Raw genomic sequence first — 21,463 nt, forward strand, 5'->3', positions numbered from 1 at the left:
ATAGATCCATTTACTAGCTCCGGCTATAAGCTGGGGGAGCGCTTTAATCAAATTATTTTTGTCCATTTGAGGCCATGGCACATACTGCGTTATCCCTACTCATTTATTTATAAGAGGCAACTGTATACCTATTTTGTCTTCTACCCCTTTTGTAGTATTCTGCTGATCTTGTACTACCACCACTAAATCTTCGGATCTGTCCCTCCTCACTGCCTCTTGTGGCAGGGATGGTTTCTCACTGCCTTCTTTCCTTGATCTCCTTCTTGCCCTGCCCCTTCATTACTTCTACCACCTTTATCTTCCCCTCCATTTCCCCTTGCTTGTTCTACTTGTTGTCCCAGGACCGTCCATATCCTCTGCCCATCATCTTTTTCAACACAGATATTTCTTATTGCCCCAGGGTTGAATCTAAACAAAAAATCTTCTGACTTCCAATCCCCTACTTCCCTACCCTTATTTCTGGTGATACTTCTTCAGGTTCTTGTAACCTGACTAACCTTTCCCGCAATGCTCTTAACTGGTTATTTTTATCTGTTTGTGGACCCTCTGGGTACACTGATACTACGGGCATGTCAGCGCTTGTGGATGGGTTATATGGAGGTGCAAAAGCTCTTCAGACCCCCCCTAGTTGCTAATCCCGATAATCCTGCTGACACTCTCTCTACCACTGGAGGCTTATAGACTGGGTTTGTATACCCTACTGTAGGTTTAGGCATTACGGGATATATCCCCTTACATTGGATCTCTTTTTCACCGTCCTGATATTCCATATCCTCAAATAATTGCCAGAGATCTAGAATCTCTTTTCTTTTTTGGGATTTGTTCCCTTTATATTTTGCTTCTAAAAAGATGGAAACATTTTCTAGCATGTTTCTGTTATGGGAACCCTGCTCTGGCCATGAGCAGGACATTCCCCCTTCCTTTGTTTCTACTATCCATTGTTTATTTATTCTGTCACAATACAGTGGCAGAACACTATGCATGTGTTTTATCAGAGGTTCTACCTCTATAATGTTGCGCGAGTCTCTAATGCTTCATTTAGACCCTACTGCTATGCTGTGCCTGATTCAGCTTATTACACAAAAATACAGATCAACCCACTTTTTCTCCCACCCCCCCTTATACTTCTTCCACTTTGATTTCACACACACACTCACACACACATACACACACACACACACACACCGCGACTCATCCACCTTCCTTCCTTTTTTACCACAAAAGACAGCAAGAGAAAATATACAAAAGATGATTGACTAAAATCCAGGCCCATTCCTTATACCGAGCCACTACTGTGTTTCCTTATATCCTTTGTAATACCACCCTCCCAACAGTTTTTTAATATGCTGAGTATACCATTGCTTTTACCGTCATAAAAGAATAATGTGTGATACTACCTTCTCAATCTATTATGGCTGAGGATTCCTTACTTCCCAGTCCCAATAAGCTGGGGCTCCCTTTCCTCTCAGTCCTTATACGCCAAGGTTCCCTTTTTCCATTATAAAAAGCAGAAAAACAAAAATATGCCACAATTTCAATACATAACCCACCTCTTTTCAATCTACTCCTTAACACATCACCTGAAATCCTAGCCAATTTATTCATTAACATAGCACCAAAAATCCTATTCCATAATACATCACCAAAAGTCCTATTCCATAATACATCACTAAAAAGTCCTATTCCATAATGCAGCACCAAAAGTCAGATTCCATAATACATAACCAAAGGTCCTATTACATTGACCTTGTACATCATCCACATCACCATACTATCATTCACATCACCATACTATCATACATTCATACATACATTCCCCCATGTTGTTATCACTTGCAAGAGTATTCTCACATGCGCGTTGTTCACTTGAGCTTTCCTCTGTTACAAAGCTGGCCTGTCTTTCTGGAGACACACCCTGCTTCAGTGAGTGGAGAGGATTTCTTTTAAAATGGCTTCTGCTAAAACCGCTCAGGATACACATGTTTTTTGATTTAGGGAGCCGATCACTATAGATAGGCATGGCTCTTTTCCTGGTGACTGGCCTGGGCTTCGCAAGGTACCAGGGAAAGACTGAGGTCACGTTGGGAAGTCACCACTGACGGGTAGCCCAACTTCAGGGGTACTGTCATGATCTCTGCTTCCAAAAGATCAGGACTTGCCCGACTCCCTTGGAAGCAGACCCATAACCCCGGTTCCGAGTGCCAGCCAGTCCCAATTGGGACCTTTTGGACCATGTCCTGGCGCCAGTGGCACCAGGCTCATAAAGATGCCCAGTCCCAGCGCTGGAAGCGCCGGGCTCATAATGCTTGGGTGGACTTACCTGCAGCAGACCATGCTGCTTACTTACCTGCCAGTTGAACCCCTGACCCTCTTCTGTTTGGGACTACTTTTCCTGTTGGGTGGGGCAGGAGCCACTCCCTAGGTTCAGAACACTGGAACTCTTCTGGAAAGCAGGAACTCTTTTCTTACCTAGGCGTGGCTGTGGAAGGAGACACCTAAGCACTACAGGAGGCTATTTAAACCACACCCGATGGATGAATCTTGCTTTGCGTTATTCTGCATTCTCTGCAGCAGAACGCTCATCGTGTCTTCTGCTTCTGATCCTGGGCCTAAGGGAACAAAGGCTTACCATCCTGGAATCCAGTCTTCAGCAGCACCTGTAAAGACAAAGAAAGAACAGGTTAGCACTACGGTCTTCAGTGGCAGCGCATCTCTTACCTGGTCCATCGGCTGTCACCAATGCCTCGCGCTGCATCCCGCATCTGAAAGACAAAAGAAGGTGCGTTTAAAGACATTGGGCAACTTTATTACTCACGTGCCATTACTCCTTCCCACCCCGAATCCAGTGGGTATTCCAGCACCCTTCAGCTTCTCTAAAGCTCCGAACTTGTACCTGCAAGATAAAAGGGACAGTTAGTGCGCATCGTGAAGCAGGCTACAAGCGCTTACTTACGTGCTTCCAGGCGCTTCTATTCCTCACGCGGGTTCGATCCTCAACTCTCATCAGCCTGCCATCCGCCATCGCCGGAACCCTGCAAAACAAGAGATATCATTACAAAATACTTTTAAGACATTTGAAGTGCCCAGAACTTACCGTTCGTGCAGTTAACGACGGACAGCAGTCCTCTGAGGTCAAGAGGCCTGCACCCTTATCCAGTGAAGAAACTGGTTACGGCACCCTGCCCCGAGGCAGATGGAGAGCTCGGCGTTGATTTACCTAAGGTGAGGGCGTTAACCTTTGGGGTTCTACAGGAGAAGAGAAAGGGAAGAGGAGAGAGGCACCCAATAAACCCAGTTCATTAATCCCATATTTTCTATCTGCAGACATCTTACTCTTCGAGTTAGACATACAGTGCACAGAGGTCCAGCCCAAAGAGCCAACCGTGTGTTACACATCACCTTTGAAGATACGGCATTCACCCAGTCAAGACCGGCGCCTCTGCGGGAATCAGGTGAGCGTTACAGAACGCAAAGCCTACCGCAAAACTCCCACCCAGGCGCTATGGAAACCTCGGATACCGACCAGCTAGCCCAGTTACTTGGGGAACTAAGAGCAGAAGTGCATGCAGCCCGTCAGGAAACTAATGCTCTAAGAAGGGAACTGATTATTTCCAAGGAGCGAACAGACGATCTCGCTAGACAATTGCTACAGTCACAAGCCGGACAAACTCCGTTACCCGCATCAGGGGCAAATCTTCCTTCAACATCCTCTACGAACCCAGTGCAGATCAACCTACCTGGGAATGTACCTCTGGCTCCGCCCGAACGATTTTCTGGTGACCCAAAGAGGTTTGCAGTATTTATTAATCAGTGCCGGTTGCACTTCTTATGCCGGCCAGCAGCCTTTCCAACTGATCAAGCTAAGGTAGCTTTCGTGCTTTCGTACCTTAGTGGCAATGCGGCAGACTGGTCGATCCCTCTAGTTAATCAAGACGATCCGGTTCTCCATGATTTTCAAGCTTTTCAGCTCAATATGGAAAAACTGTTTGCAAGACATTCACAGGGGCAGGCCTTGGACAATGAGCTCCTTTCATTGCGACAGGGTAATCAAGACCTTTTGGCTTATATTGCGTCTTTCAACAGACTGATAGTGGAAACTTGATGGCCTGAGGACAAAAGGATTACGCTGTTTTATAGAGGTCTACGTGGAGAGCTCAAAGATGTGTTAGCCCAAGTACTGAATTCCCCGCAAGACTGTTCGGACTATATTGACTTAGTCGTTCAAATTGACCACAGACTGCAGAACAGGAAGGCCGATCGTTCCAAGTTTGATGCTCGAGTATTTTCCAAACCACCAACTCCTACCAAAGGAGTAGACTCCGGGGAACCCATGCAAATAGGGGGCCTGAAAGGACCACTAACACAAAAGGAGCGGGAAAGGAGAAAACAGCTGCAATTATGCCTCTATTGCGGAAACTCGGGGCACTTTCTTCGAGACTGTCTGGTGAAACCAGCCAAGAAGGCAGTAGGAGCTGCAGTTACCAGGGTCACAAACTCTGAGCAGGGAAACGACCTCGCCCGACAAGAATAGAGGTCCTCTTGCCGAGCGTGAAAACCAGTTCCGTGACCTCGCATTTCGTGATACCTATGGTCCTCATTAGCCCTGAACAATCGGATCGATTACATGCGATTGAAGCTTACGTCGACAGCGGTGCCATCGGCAATTATGTGGATCATGAAATGGTTTTGAGGATGAATCTGACTCTTTGTCCAAAGGCTGTAAAGGACGTCATTACTACGGTGGATGGTACGGAGATAGCCTCGGGACCAGTAACGCATACCACCCAAGAAGTGACGCTAGTAAGTCAAGATGGACACCATGAGAAGATCGTGTTCGATGTGATCAAGGCCCCTCAGTTCCAGATTATTCTAGGAATTCCTTGGTTAGAGAAGCACAATCCTCAGATCGATTGGCGAGCAAGAACGGTTCAGTTTCCAGAATGTGTCTCTACTTGTCACCCTCGACCTGGTGTTGCACTGGCAGCAATTTCCTCGGAGGCTCCCCAGTTACCTCCTGAATACCTAGAATTCCAAGATGTTTTCCGGAAGGATCAGGCTAACTCTCTACCTCCTCATAGGTCTTATGACTGCCAGATAGACCTGATACCTGGATCTACTCCTCCTTGTAGTAGAATGTATGCCCTCACCGAGCCTGAGAATCTTCACCTCCGACAATACCTGGATCAATACCTAGCAAATGGGTTTATTCGTCCTTCCAAGTCCCCTGCTTCCTCAGCTTTGTTCTTCGTTCCAAAAAAAGAAGGGGACCTTAGAACTTGTATAGATTATCGCGCCCTGAACCAGATCACCGTTAAGAATAGATATCCGTTACCTTTGATCCCTGAACTCCTGGACCAAGTCAGAAAAGCATGCATATATACAAAGCTGGATCTTAGAGGAGCCTACCACTTGGTACGAGTAAAAGAGGGCGATGAATGGAAGACGGCCTTCCGCACCAAGTATGGGCTATTTGAATATCAGGTCATGCCCTTCGGACTTTGCAATGCCCCGGCCGCCTTTCAATATTTTATGAACGATGTCCTCAGAGAGCTCATAGATGTGTGTGTTGTTGTTTACATTGACGACATCCTCGTTTATTCTTCATCGGAAACTGAACATCGGAAACACGTGAAAATGGTCCTCGAGAGATTGCGTCAACACAAACTTTTCGCTAAGTTGGAAAAATGCGTTTTCAACGTGACTGAAGTTGAATTCTTGGGATTCATATTATCACCTAGCGGAGTGCGTATGGATTCAAAGAAGGTCGATGCAATTCTCAAATGGCCATCGCCATCCTCCGTAAAAGGTGTTCAAAGCATGTTAGGCTTCGCTAACTTTTACCGCAGGTTTATCCCCGAATTCTCTCGAATAGTCCAGCCCATCACCGCCTTGTTAAAGAAAAACAAACGTTTTGAATGGTCTACCGAGGCGGAACAAGCTTTCCAGAATTTGAAGACTAGATTTATCTCTGCACCGATCTTAAAACATCCTCGCCCAGAACTCCCCTACATCGTTGAAACTGATGCTTCGAGCCTTGCCATGGGGGCAGTTCTATCACAAAAGGACCCAGTAACCAATCAGTTGCATCCCGTGGCATTTTGGTCCCGCAAATTCTCGCCTCCTGAAATCAATTACACTATTACTGATAAGGAACTTCTAGCTATCAAGTCCGCCTTTAAGGCTTGGCGGCATTATCTTCTGGGGGCCCGACACACCGTTACTGTGATTACAGATCACCGAAACCTGCAATATTTGAAAACCGCAAAAGCTCAATCCTCTAGGCAACTCCGTTGGGCACTATTCTTTGCCGAGTTTGACTTCATAATTACCTATCGACCTGGTACAAAAAACGGTAAAGCTGATGCCCTTTCTCGGATGGGAGTGGAAGAACATTTGATCAATCCTAAACCTGTACCTATCATTCCAGAACAAAGAATTCTAAGTGTAATCGCCACACAATCCATAGAGGAAGTTAAGGATAAAGCCAGGCTACTGGTAACTCCAGCAGACATACAGAATTGGCATCTGCAGGGAAAGGACTTTACGGTGAAGGACAACCTATTATATTTCCAAGAACGGTTATACCTGCCCAGCACAGATTTACAGAAAAAGGTAATCTCTTGTTATCACGATTCTTTAATGGAAGGACATCCCGGTATGACCAAGACCTCGGAAAAGATCAAGCGCTACTTCTGGTGGCCGTCTTGGAAAAAAGATATCAGAGACTTTATAATGTCCTGTGGAGTATGCGCCCAAAACAAGAGTCAAAAGGAAAAACCAGCCGGCCTCTTACGCCCTATTGACATCCCGCCTCGCCCTTGGCATACGCTTTCTATGGACTTCATCACCGATCTACCTCCATGCTCCGGATATAATACGATCCTAGTAATCGTGGTCCTATTCTCCAAGATGGCGCATTTCATTCCACTCAAAGGCTTACCAACAGCAGCAACTCTGGCCCGAGAATTTCTCGAAAACATCGTCCGACTGCACGGTTTTCCTTCAGTTCTAATTTCGGATCGAGGTAGTCAATTTATTTCTCATTTTTGGCGAAGTTGCTGTCGGTCGGCTCAAATTCATGTGAGACTTTCGACCAGCCACCACCCTCAAACCGACGGACAAACCGAGAGGACCAATCAAACTCTGGAACAGTATTTGCGCTGCATGCTACAACAAACTGAAAAAACTTGGAAAGATATCCTTTGGATAGCCGAATATGCCTACAATAACTCTGTCCACTCGGGAACTGGGAAGACCCCGTTTTTTCTTTTATACGGTAGTCACCCTCGAACCTCGGAGTTGGATCCACTCCAAGATCTTGGAACACCAGCAGTAGACCACCTGCATTCTACAATCACCCAAGCCTTTAAGGAAGCCGTTTCTCACCTTCAAAGGGCTAAAGAACAATACAAGAAAGGAGCAGACCAACATCGGAAGGAAGCCCCCCAATATCAAGTAGGAGATCAAGTCTGGTTATCCACCAAATATCTACCTATAAAAGGACCACGCACATTCAACCCAAGATACCTTGGTCCCTATTCCATCACTACCATAGTAAATCCAGTAGCGGTCAAGTTGGACTTGCCCCCTCACATGAAGATACATCCGGTCTTCCACGTCTCTCTATTAAAACCCGTGCAACCTCAAACCCGACTAACTACATCTCCAAAACCTATTCTAGTTGATGGAGAACTCGAGTTTGAAGTCAAAAGCATCCTGGATTCCAAGATCTCCAAATCTAAACTATTTTACCTGATTGACTGGAAAGGCTACGGTCCCCAAGAAAGATCCTGGGAACCTGCAGAATATGTCCACGCGCCTCGTCTAATCAAAAGATTTCATCGAACATTTCCTAACAAGCCCAAACCCCCAGAGAAGCCCGGTTTGGGAGGGGCCTTGAGGGGGGGTGCTGTCATGATCTCTGCTTCCAAAAGATCAGGACTTGCCCGACTCCCTTGGAAGCAGACCCATAACCCCGGTTCCGAGTGCCAGCCAGTCCCAATTGGGACCTTTTGGACCATGTCCTGGCGCCAGTGGCACCAGGCTCATAAAGATGCCCAGTCCCAGCGCTGGAAGCGCCGGGCTCATAATGCTTGGGTGGACCTGCAGCAGACCATGCTGCTTACTTACCTGCCAGTTGAACCCCTGATCCTCTTCTGTTTGGGACTACCTTTCCTGTTGGGTGGGGCAGGAGCCACTCCCTAGGTTCAAAACACTGGAACTCTTCTGGAAAGCAGGAACTCTTTTCTTACCTAGGCGTGGCTGTGGAAGGAGACACCTAAGCACTACAGGAGGCTATTTAAACCACACCCGATGGATGAATCTTGCTTTGCGTTATTCTGCATTCTCTGCAGCAGAACGCTCATCGTGTCTTCTGCTTCTGATCCTGGGCCTAAGGGAACAAAGGCTTACCATCCTGGAATCCAGTCTTCAGCAGCACCTGTAAAGACAAAGAAAGAACAGGTTAGCACTACGGTCTTCAGTGGCAGCGCATCTCTTACCTGGTCCATCGGCTGTCACCAACGCCTCGCGCTGCATTCCGGCATCTGAAAGACAAAGGCTTACCTACTCTTCGCATGCTCCGGAGATCTTCGCACTGCATTCCGGCATCTGAAAGACAAAAGCTTACCAGCTCTTTGCACGCTCCGGAGGCCTTCGGCGCTGCATCCCGCATCTGAAAGACAAAAGAAGGTGCGTTTAAAGACATTGGGCAACTTTATTACTCACGTGCCATTACTCCTTCCCACGCCGAATCCAGTGGGTATTCCAGCACCCTTCAGCTTCTCTAAAGCTCCGAACTTGTACCTGCAAGATAAAAGGGACAGTTAGTGCGCATCGTGAAGCAGGCTACAAGCGCTTACTTACGTGCTTCCAGGCGCTTCTATTCCTCACGCGGGTTCGATCCTCAACTCTCATCAGCCCGCCATCCGCCATCGCCGGAACCCTGCAAAACAAGAGATATCATTACAAAAGACTTTTAAGACATTTGAAGTGCCCAGAACTTACCGTTCGTGCAGTTAACGACGGACAGCAGTCCTCTGAGGTCAAGAGGCCTGCACCCTTATCCAGTGAAGAAACTGGTTACGGCACCCTGCCCCGAGGCAGATGGAGAGCTCGGCGTTGACTTACCTAAGGTGAGGGCGTTAACCTTTGGGGTTCTACAGGAGAAGAGAAAGGGAAGAGGAGAGAGGCACCCAATAAACCCAGTTCATTAATCCCATATTTTCTATCTGCAGACATCTTACTCTTCGAGTTAGACATACAGTGCACAGAGGTCCAGCCCAAAGAGCCAACCGTGTGTTACACATCACCTTTGAAGATACGGCATTCACCCAGTCAAGACCGGCGGCTCTGCGGGAATCAGGTGAGCGTTAAAGGTACCCCTTAATTATACGGTACCCCTAATCACGCTCACACCAGAGTAAATGCACCCCACTAGGGAAGCAAGGCCAAGAGTCTTATCTTGCAAGGATAACAGGTTTAATCTTTACAGAAATGACCATGGGGCAAAGAACTCTGCTCCTGAACTGTATATTCTGTCCCTTAACCGCTCCAAGCTCCTCCAGACTGGTGCCAGGCAGGGAGCTTTTATACACATAACTTGCTGTAGTGGCATCTCTGGATGTGGACATAGCTTTATCCCAACTTGTCCTGCTTCCATACAAGGGATGCTCCAGTCTTCCTTCCTCCGTGGCCAGCGATGTCTGTTTTAGGACATGCTACTTAACATGGTGCTAGCTTAAGCAAGAATATACTGTAGCTTAATTTTTCATCATTTTGTTACTTCTGAACATTTATATATAAACACATTTTTCAGTCATACTTCACTCAATATACTCATATTTTTATCTGTTCCAGTAATTCTCCTTAAAACCTTTGTTTTCTATAATTCTGCATGCCATGCATTGAGCATGTTAAAATCCCCATTTAGCATACATGGGCTTTTGACAGACAGCAAACAGCTGCTGAGCCACTTTGTGGCTCTGCCAGAGCATAGCCTCAGTGACGCAACACTGCATGCTCTGCAATCCATTTTTAGCACAGGCCACATTCCTTTTGGCACAGAGCCTGCTGCTCTTTATCGTGCTTTGAGAAAAACTAAATAGAATTTAACATTTTACAAACATATTCAGCTAATAGTTATTTGCATCTTATATTTAAATAACTGCCTTCTTTTAGTCCCTGTCCATGTCTCTGTGTGTGATTATATTTGCATGAAAACGGCTTTCTCAGTGCTCTAGTGCTTAGAAGCAATAAAGAGAAGTCTTGCCTGATTCTAAAGCGCTTGGGAACGAAGGAAGGCGCTAGCTTCTTCCCAACAGCTACGAACGGTGTCGTTCCCGCGTTACAAAAAGTTCTAAAAGTAAGTTCTTCTATGCGATCCATTTCAACAGGCACTATCTTCATAACATCTACTCGCAGAGTTTTTTTGCGCACTCTGCGGATACTACATGTCCGCCGCATGATTTCTTTGCACCATATTATGGCTCGCTGGCTTTCACATGAATTGCGCAATATGATATGATATGATATGATATGATATGGCATTTATAACGCGCCTATACACAAGTGTTTCAAGACGCGACGAGGCAAGGGAGGGGAACAAAGGAAAGACAGACAACGATCTTACTAGGCCAGGTGTAATTCGGATCGCGCTAATGTGTGGGAGGGGGGCAGGGACAGTTCAGTACATAGGAAAAGATAACAATAAGTAAGTAACGGCCAGCTTGTGGCAAGTGCATGGATAAGTGCAGACATCTGGCTTCAAGGGCTGGTAGGAGGGACTGTAGGGATACAGAAACAGTCCCCAAATGCAGGGGTTACCAGGTGGGCAGTGCAGGTGTGTGACGCTGGCGGGGGGACCTGGGCCCGAGATCAGAGGGTGTCCAGATGGCCAGTGCAGTTCCGGTTACAGTCAGGAGGTCAGCAGAGGAGAGGAAGAGAAAAAGCAGAAGCAAAGAGAAAAGTTTTGAGGTGCTTCCGGAACCGGAGATGGTTCTCCTCAAGTTCAAGGGAGGCAGGGAGGCTGTTCCAAAGGGAGGCACCAACCGAAGACAGAGATCTACCACCAACTCGTTGCTTGGAGAAGCGACTGACCCAGAGGGAGTTGGAGGCGGATGAGCGGAGAGCTCGAGAAGGAAGATATTTAGGGAGAGAGAGGTATTGCCAGCTCTGCATAACAATTTGTTTCTACAAACATATCATAAGAGATCCACATTGAAAGTGACTACTTTCGCAGAGCTCCCACGCCCGCTATCTTTATGTATTCTTTATGTATTCTAAATTGAGCACATCCTGCTTAACCTAATCACTTCAAAGAAATGCTAACAAGGTATTGATCTCATGACCTGGTAGACCTGCACAACGCCCTGGGCCCCAATGTACGATTGTCTATGCTGATTATGTAATGTGACCCTGCTCCAAAACCGAGTCTTACAGCCAATCTGATGTTCCACTCTGTGACATCGCCATACGTTTAATGTTAACTACCCTACTGCTTGCATGACTAGGCTGATTTTTTAACTTTGACCTTGTCACAATACCTAACCTACTGCCATTAAATTGATTTGCTACGCAACTCTTTTGAATTCCTAATACCACATGAGCGAAAGTATTCTTCATCTTGCACGCATCATGTACTCATTCTTTCTAAACTCCTACACTGTACAAGTATCTGACTCATGAACTCCTGTATCGAGCAACCACATTCTTAGCATATGGAGCCCATTGCTCCATCGGCCGCAAGGAAACAAGCTCACTGGCTTCCAGTCAAAGAGAGAGTCATCTTTAAAGCCCTTGCCTTGACTCAAAAGTGCATCCATCTAACCGCCCCACCTACCTCTCAGAGAGAGTCCACCCCATTTCCTCAGCCAGACCCACAAGAACACCATATGTAAACATGCTCACAGTTCCCAAAATCAAGAGAGCCCGAGCTGGTGGCGCCAGCTTCCCCTACCTAGCAGCTATATAATGGAACGTCTTACCACCTCCACTTCGTGGAGAAATCCCCCACCTGGCATTCCGCAAAGCTATAAAAACAATGCTCTTCACTTAATCACTGCCCACACCACAGCGAGAAATCTCCCACCTGGCATTCCGCAAAGCTATAAAAACAATGCTCTTCACTTAATCACTGCCCACACCACAGCGAAACCAAGACTTACACCCACCAGCTATGAACAATGAAATGTTATACTATCCTACTGTGTGTAATGTATTTCTTACCCAAATGCAAGATGCTCCTTTCTATAACCAAGTTAAGAAAAAGTAACAGCACCGCGATGCCTATGGGCTGTTTTGTGCGCTATACAAATGTAAAAAATGAATTGCACAGAGCACCGACACCCACCAGTCATTACTCACTACAAAGTGGACACCCCACTCACCTGCACTCATACTACAGTGGCCCTACCTTGCCTGACCACCCGACATGTATCCCCATGCACATAGACCCCTTACCAAATTCTTGATAACTCAATCCCACACCGTTAACAAGCACGTGGTCTCTCTCGCTATGCCTCTCAAAATCCCAGACCACAGCTCTGTCCCATCCACGCGCTTCCTCCCAGCAGCTTACTCTCCCTACACTAGCCTACCCCAGCGTAGGAGCAATCCAACCCCCACATGTAACAAGGCAGTCACTACCCAGAACCTACATTTGCTACCTACTCCAACCTTAGCCAGCCCTGTCTGCTTATCCGAAGAAACTGTGGACAGGCCATGCGTACTAGACTCAACTGGGTTACGATCCCAACCTTTACCCCCTCGACCTGCAGAAGGAACATACTCTTCAACTACCGAACAACCAACTGACCCGCCAAGGCCACTAAACTTCAGTCCCAGTACAAATGACAGTTCTGTCCCAACCTCCACCCAGAAACCTAGTCTACATGACACGCTAACATCGCCTCAGAGTCACACGCCACAGGTGTCCAAGCCGAAAGCGGCTCTATTAAAGAAAGTCAGGGGATGCAGGGAGCACACATCAATGCCAGATCTCTCCTTGCACATGCCTTAGACATTGCGGACATCATTACGACCAACAAACATGACTTCTTTGTGATCACGGAATCTTGGCTCCACGCTGCAGCAGGCCCTGCCCTTTCGCTATCTGTACTGGAAAATGACACGATCTTCAGGACAGATAGACCCATGGCCAGAGGGGTAGGGGGTGGCTATTATTGCCAAAAACACCCTGAATATTACAGTGATACCGAACATCCTGTTCCACTCCGGTGAATTACTCTCAGTCAAAATGGCCCTATCGCCTACGGCTATGCTGAACATTCACTTGATCTACAGACCTCCTGGACTGACACTATCATTTGAGGTGGATGTAGCTCAACTCCTTTCGACCAACACCAATCCTTCTTTTGGGTGACTTTAACTTAGGCTATAATGATCCTACGGATAACAATGCCTTAGCCCTTGCCAACACCATCTCGGCACTAGGCTTCACACACCGGATAATGAACCCTACACACATCAAAGGTTGCATACTCGACTGGCTCGCTGACCTTAATTGTAATTCCAACATAACCTCCAAATCCCACTGTCTTTGGTCAGACCGTCACATTATCAACTTTAATGTCACCAAGAACTCTGGGAATAACAAACCTCCACTAGGGGCACCAGCTGTGCTATCGAGAAACAAACGCAACATCACAGTGGACAACATTTTACCACTACTACACACTATCCTGGCACACCAAGACATAGGAACTAATGACCCCTCCACTATGGTCCATCTATACAACCAAACTGTTCTTGCAGCTATTGACAATGTTGTTCCTCTATCTAGGCGTAAAGCTAAACCAGTAGTCCACCTCGGTTGGTGGTTCATGCCAAATCTAAAAACTCTGCGAAGCGTTAAGAGAACGGCTGGGACCCAGCCGCGGCCCGCGACCACGCATCTGCTATTTGTGCCGTTTTATATTTTGAGCATTTTTTTTCGGAAAATGCCGAAAATATAAAACGGCACAATTAGCAGATGCGTGGTCGCGGGCCGCGGCTGCCTGAGTGGGCAGCAGCAGCGCCCAGCCAGTGCCTGCCCTGGGCCTTGCGCACCGGTCCGGCATGGCCCAAGGCAAGGCCCTTGGGGCACGGACCGGGGTTAAAAAAAATAGGCCCAGGGCAGCGGCCCTCGCCTTGGTGGTAGCGGGCGGCCCGCTACCACCAAGGCTCGCAGCTCGGCAGCAACACTGAACGACGTGTAGGCCAAGGCCTACACGTCGTTCAGTGTTGACTGGGCCTGGGGCCGTGGTGGACCACATAGTTTGGGCCCGGGGAGGGGAGTGTAAGTAACACTCCCGAGTCCCCAGTCCCAAACAGAAAGAAAAAGGTAAAACAAACATGGGGATGGCCCATGGCCGGATCATGGTACTTACCGTGGCGCCGCTGCAGCAGCACTCGTGTTTGGTGTGCACCGTGTGCTGTTCACTCGACGTCGGAAGAAAAGAAAGAGAAACAGACGTGTGAAGGCGGCGCAGGCGCACGTACACACCCTGCGCCGCCAGTGAGTCATACAGTAATGTCATTGGCTGTTTGCCAGCCAATGACATTACTGTATCCATGGCAGGGGAGTGAATCTGAATTTAAGTGCGCTGTTTGCGCACATTTTATACTGGCGGGGCCACCCCTGAAGCGCCCCGCCAGGCTTCCAATTAAAGGGGCTACGTAGAGTGCGTGGGGCTAGGAGCTCCACGCACTCTACTATGGAAAAAAATTAACTAAATTGGGACGCGCCCCGCTGTTAAAGCCGGGCCCGGCCCTGATACATGATTACCTTGCCACAGGCCCCCCGCGCTGTTGGCAAAGGAAATGCAGGCATTTTCTAAGCTAAAAGAGATTCAATCGGAGAAGTTCTCTGATTGAATTTCTTTTAGCTTCCTCTTTCTTTTCTGGGGGGGCGGCGCCCGGCCGCCCCATGATAGCAGCCGCCACTGCTGGGACCAACTGGAAAAAATCCCCAAATGAACTAAACAAAGTGAAATTTGTGAAGGCTGCCATTAACTATAAACAGGCAGTCCTCCACAAGAAAAGTGTTACATACAACGAGAGAATAACCAATGCCAAATCAGGAACGAAGGAACTCTTCACTATCTTCAGAAAACTAGAGTCCCCGGTACCACCACTAGAAGTTTGCAACAAAGAGGGCATCCAAAAAGCCCTCTCAAATAAAATAACCCTCCTACAATCGAAAATTGAAATGAAGAAAAGTCACTGTTAAACCTGCTTAACTACCTCAACTGACTCCGTCCCACGCTGTGAATAATACTGTCCCACAATTCGAATGCACTTCTGTTTCCAATTCTGAAGTCCTAAAAATTATCATGAGTCTCAAATCATCAAGATGTCAAGGGAACCCATGTCCTGCGGCGGTCATTAAAGACTGCGTCAGAGCTAACTCCCTTCATTACAAGACTTATCAACGCCTTTTTTAAAAACAGTACTGTGCCAACTAATCTTAAAAGTGCTTTTGTACTGCCCTTACTAAAAAAACATTTGCTCGACCCCAGCATTCCAAGAAACTATCGACCCATAACAACAGTGCCTTTTTATACTCAAAATACTGGATAGGGTAGCGTATCTCCAGATCCAAAATGACCTCAAAGCTAACAACCTCCTTGACCTACGACACTCAGGCTTCCGCCCTAGACATGGGACGGGAACAGCACTTCTGGATCTGAAGATCCAAATGGATGAGCTCAAAGACAAAGGTAAGCTAGCCCTGCTCCCCCTACTAGACCTCTCAGCACCGTTTGATAGTCAACCACAAAATTCTCTGTAAGCACCCATCAACAGTGGCCCACTTCTCACCAAAAGCCATTCAGTGGATTCAATATTTCCTCACAGACAGAACGATACTGTGCCTGCAAGTGTAGGTGTTGAGGTGTTACTCTGCCCTGCTGGACTTGCAATCTTATTCTGAAGCTTGCGTTCTGAAGCCTGTAAGGAGAAGAGGAAGTTGGTTCTCGCCGATGCGGCGGAACGCTGTGTGAAGGACTCTATTTACCAAAATTCTGTGTGGCCGATTGACCCGCCCCCCCAACCTCCCAGAAACCATCATAACCACTAGTGCACACGCATCTGCGCGCGCATCAAGTGCCTGCAAGTGCAGGTGTTAAGGTGTTACTCTGCCCCGAAACGCTGTGTGAAGGACTCTATTTACCAAAGTAATTATTCGGACTTACCATCCACTACAGCGTGTTTTTATTTTTTTGAACGTGGCAAAGTGGGCCGGTCCCCCATTGTGTGAGCTGGTCAATCTGTAATGGGCTGGCTTAATTGTTGTGGGCTGGCCGATTTTGAGCATGTTGCTTACGTTACAAACACTTTAATCTGACACGTGCAAATGATACCTTCGTCAACTCCTGAGAATCAAGATACATACACATTTACTGTTATAATTCGGATCTTAGATTTACTAGACAAAGGCCACGATGTCACACATTTAGATTTACGTGACATCAAACATTCTATTTTGGAAATTAATTCTTAAGTGATCAAATTGGAAGGATTTATCATTGCAAGAGAATCGTGCACGAGGGTGGAACCCTCCTATCTAATCCCAAAATTGGTAATTTCCCATGAGCAAGGTTCCCAGTGTAGTGGTGATCTTATGGGTGATGCCGGAGGTGATGTGCATGTAACTGGTTTCAATAAAAATGAACTACTTACTGGCATTATGAATGAAATAAGGTTAACCAATGCAGTAGTACAAGAACTTAGAAAGAACTTCAATGAAGTTATAGACAGATTGACTACTCATTCGAACCCAATAGTGAAAGAGCTATTAGATATCTCCTCAGCTCTGACCAATATTATTGAGCTTGAATCCCACACGGAATCTCCTGATGAATTAACCTCAGATAAACCTGTATTTTTGTCTCATTGTTGTCGTAAACAGCAGCAGCAAGCGATAAAACGTGCTGAAAAAAAGAGGCGTTCAGCTAATGAAAAAACGAAAACAATGAAAAAAGTATTTCTAGCCTTAAATGCGAATCCTGATAAAACCCCTTCTGGAATGTGTGGTGATGAAGACATCATTGACTTAAAGCAACTCTCTAAAGAGAGTCAATTGCCCCTTAGCACTAATGACGGTAAGCTTAATCTAAGTGTGGTTGACTCCTATAAACAATCCTATGTAGATGAAGATTTAAGACTGAATGGATTGAAACATGTGCTCTTGAATGATATTGCAGAAATATCTGATTGTAAAAATGTATGCAAGAAAAAAATTGTTAATGTCGAGGCAGGTGTAGCCATAAAATCACAAACAATTTTAGCAAACTATTTTCCCAGTGATGGTAGAAAATGTGGTACCAACACGATGAATTCTAACATGGTTACAGCATTATGTCCGAATGAAATTAAAATGATCCCGTTGCAACTCGATATTACTCCTAAACAAATTGTATATAAAGACTTGTATTCTGAAATTTGTGCCCAGACTAAGAAAGATGCAACATGTGTGAATGCACCTATTAGTGACTCCTCAATTGTTCGTACTGGTGCTGGTAAATGTTGTGAATTGAGACATTCCTTTCAAGCGGATGAACTATGTGATTCACGCCAATATGTTTATAACCTAGAAAAGAACAATAGTAGTTGTCCACAAGTGGTTGTTTCTTTAGAGTCTACTGCAGGAGGGAGTGTCAATATGGAACAAAAGCACCAAGTTATCACTAATGATACGGGTGGTACTACTCAGAGAGAGACCGATAGACCTAATACATATACTTTGGTGTATAACATCCAATCTCAGGGATATGACTTAGTAGATCTAGAAAATGCTCTCAAAAGTGGTCATTTGACATTGGCAACTGTTTCCAACTTATTAAACCCCACACCCAAAAAGTATTCAATCTGATGGCACTCAGCAAATGAGCAATAACTCGGTTGGTCGCCATATTGATGCACCATCTATTTTAGATGCTCCTACCTTGTTGGGAGAGAATACAGATGCGGTCAAGTACACCTCTAATACTTCTCAAAATACGGAAGGGAATACTGTTAATTTAATAATTCCGAGTACTTTGACTGGTAAAGAAGATAATTCCAGTGTGAGTAGAATCAACATGATGGGGTTGAAAGGTAGACCAGATATAATAGGGAAATCCAGAATTAATTGGTCCTATCTTTTAAGTCTACTCTACTCAATTCCATCCTTAAGAATACTCACTTCTAATGACTTTGACAAGATTGCCCTTGCTTTTCATAATACTCATCAAATGACTTGTCACTTATATTCTGAACATGTGTTAAAACTCATTTGGTCATATAGAAAAGAGCTGTTTGACTTGGGATTTACTCTGCATACGTTCAACAATGAGAGTACTGCTGCTCAATTTCTTGAGTATGAACCAATGAAACAGGGATCTCAAGCATGTCAAGGGGATGGTGGATCTACCAATACACATGTTGAAAAATTATGCATTTCACAATTACTTGCTATAGCACGTAGTAACAATGAGATGTCGTGGATTGAACCCCTTTTAAAGACTATTTTTGCCTCAAAACCATGGTTAATCAATTCATAGAACAATCCATTACTTAAACTTGTTTTATATTCCTGGAATTCTTGTGGATATTGTAATATTTTAAGATGGTTATCCGCATTTTCGGATAATACTCTACGGGATATCCTGTTTATTCAAGAAATCATGAAACTTGGCGCCCTAAACCTGCCTGATTATTGTACCTTTTGTTCCAATGCTACCAAAGGTCTTGAGGGTCGCCCTTTAGGGGCTTGTTATTGGCATCAAAAATGCCCTTGATTATGTAGCCATGATGTTTCATTCATCTAATCATCTATTAGCAGTATTATTAACTTTAAATTCCCTTGGTACTAAATCACTATTGCTGATTTGTTTATATTGGAATCCACTTAAATATAACATTTCTGAAATATTTGATGATATGGACCTTTGCTTAGAAAACGCATTTAGTTGTAATTCTGATGTTGACGTTATCATTGGTGGGGACTTTAATGCGTTGTGTAACATAAGGGTTGATGACTTAAAGTACCCTCATAAAAATAGGAGCAAGGGCGTTGTAGAGGCGAATCTTGGAATTCCTACTGTAAAAATTGTCATATGTCATTTGTAAACTATAATGAAAACTCGCTAGATTTTACATGGAGAAGAGGTATGTCATGCTCTTTGATTGATTATTTTTGTGTTTCAAATTCTTTGTTATCCTCTACAGATTTTGTTTGGATAGATCAAATCCTATATAGTGACCATGCACCTAGTCATATGTGTCTGTCAATTGTATGTAATACTCTGAAAGTGGATGATTTCCTGTCCGCATTAGAGACTAAGCTTGACTTTACCTCACTTAGATGGAATCTGACTTTATGTAAACGTCTTGCCGAAAGGGTATCATTTGATCTATCTGGTAAAGGTTTTAACATGCTTAGGACATTAAGTCCCCCTTATCTGGATCTAATTATTTCAGCATCAGTTGCTAATGCATTAACACATTTTTTAAGCCTTCAAAAACCTCTTGTTAGTAATGCTAAACATGCTTTTCATTACGAAATTAAAATGTTGAAAAGACACCAAAAAAAAGAAATACGAATGCTATATCATGATCAATTACCTACTCCACAAATGTTGTATCTAAAAAAATTAATTCTTCAAAGATATACATTTAAAGTTAAAGGTATTCATATAACTTTGTACATTAGGAATAATTGTGATATGATTAGATCTATTTGCAGCCATAACACTAGAGCGATCTGGACTGCTACTGAAAATGACCAATTCAGTAATAGACCAGACTCTTAAAGTATTTTCCAGGCTGAACCATGGAGATCCTTTATCAGCTTGAAATATCAACTACCCGCTAGATTTGCACACATTATTTATGAGTGTCCTCCAAAATCCTCCCTGAGCCCATTTATCTTGTCTACTTCTGATTTTGCTGGGGCCATAAATAAACTTTCTAATTCTCGCGCCCCAGGTCCTGATTGTATTCCATCATGTGTATTTAAGGCTGATAAGTGTCTTTGGGCAGCGATTTTAAAAATTAAATTTGATTATATTCTTAATTTAGGCACACTTCCGGATACGTGGTTGACTTCCATTCTTAGACCAATTTTTTAAAAAGGTGATTCTTCTAAACCTGAAAATTATAGACCTATCTCGCTAACGGATGCTGCGGCCAAAATATTTTCTATTCTTGTGATTGCTGATCTTGAATACTATTTGGGATCACAAAAAATATATTCTAAATATCAAATTGGATTTAGAAAATCCATGTCCACTACGCTCAATGCAACAAGTATGTCACATTTACTAGCTGGCACTAAAGCAAAAGAACTCAGTCCTATATATTTAGCTTCCATCGATATGACCTCTGCTTTTGATACTGTGGTTTGAAACCTATTATGCACATTCCTGACAACTTTATATACTGGATTTCCACATTTCATTCCAACACTTCATATAGGATTAGAATCACACAGGGTGGCGCGGTTAATGAACCTGTACTGTCCTATTTAGGACTTAAACAAGGTTGTAACTTTGCAGCAATATTATTCAATATTTACCTTTGCAATTTGGCCGATATTTGGAATAATAGTAATACGTTTGCAGCACGGTTAGGTTCGCTAAGGATCCATTGGATAGCCTTCGCTGACGATATTGTTTTGTTTGACCTGACCCCTACCGGCTTACATAAGAAACTGCAGCTGTTTTCCGGGTTTGCATATGACCATAATTTGAAACCTAATCTAGCGAAGACAAACATTATGGTATTCGACGCTGGAAGAAAGCTTAAAAAGTATGTCTGGAATATTAATGGTGAGGTAATATCCCATTCCCAGGAATTTATATACCTTGGTTGTCGTCTTAGTAATACTGCTTCAATAAAATCCTGGGTCGAATATCTAAATCTCAAGGCAAGACCTTTATCTAGCCAGATGAAAATAATTTTTTCCAAATACTGTACATTTTCTGTGTTACCTTCACTGGATTATATGGCGTTAAACGTTGTGGAGAAAGGGCTGGACACAATCGCTGTAAGGCTGTGGCGAGTGTATCCTGTGTATCCTGTGGACCTTGTGAATTGCTGAGGTGCGTGTGCCTTTAAGGACCTAAGACCAGCTGACCTTAAAAGGCCATTTCACCCACCCTTGCGGCGTAAGCCCTGTGGAGAAAGGGCTGGACACAATCGCTGTTAGGCTGTGGTGAGTGTATCCTGTGTATCCTGTGGACCTTGTGAATTGCTGAGGTGCATGTGCCTTTAAGGACCTAAGGCCAGCTGACCTTAAAAGGCCGCCTCGATTGGCCACCAGGGGGCGCACGGATGAACAACTCCTTCGTGTGAGCTCCGTCCCGAGGTCCCAGAAAAGTGGATTGAGCCCCTACTTGAGACCCCCCCTTAAGTACGCTCGACGGAATGGTGTGGGAGAGGATGTCTACCATGACATGAAAAAAAATGTGGCGAAAATCGT

At 44.9% G+C, this 21,463-nt stretch overlaps 1 long non-coding RNA gene across 1 annotated transcript in view; it reads right to left on the minus strand.

Annotated features, from left to right (window-relative positions):
- The window catches only part of LOC138526510 (uncharacterized), a 157,600-nt gene that overhangs the window by 57,708 nt on the left and 78,429 nt on the right, over positions 1 to 21,463 (minus strand). The window lies entirely within an intron of this gene.

Source organism: Ambystoma mexicanum, chromosome 7p (assembly GCF_040938575.1).
Source record: "Ambystoma mexicanum isolate Mex_15411 chromosome 7p, UKY_AmexF1_1, whole genome shotgun sequence".
NCBI lineage: Eukaryota > Metazoa > Chordata > Amphibia > Caudata > Ambystomatidae > Ambystoma > Ambystoma mexicanum.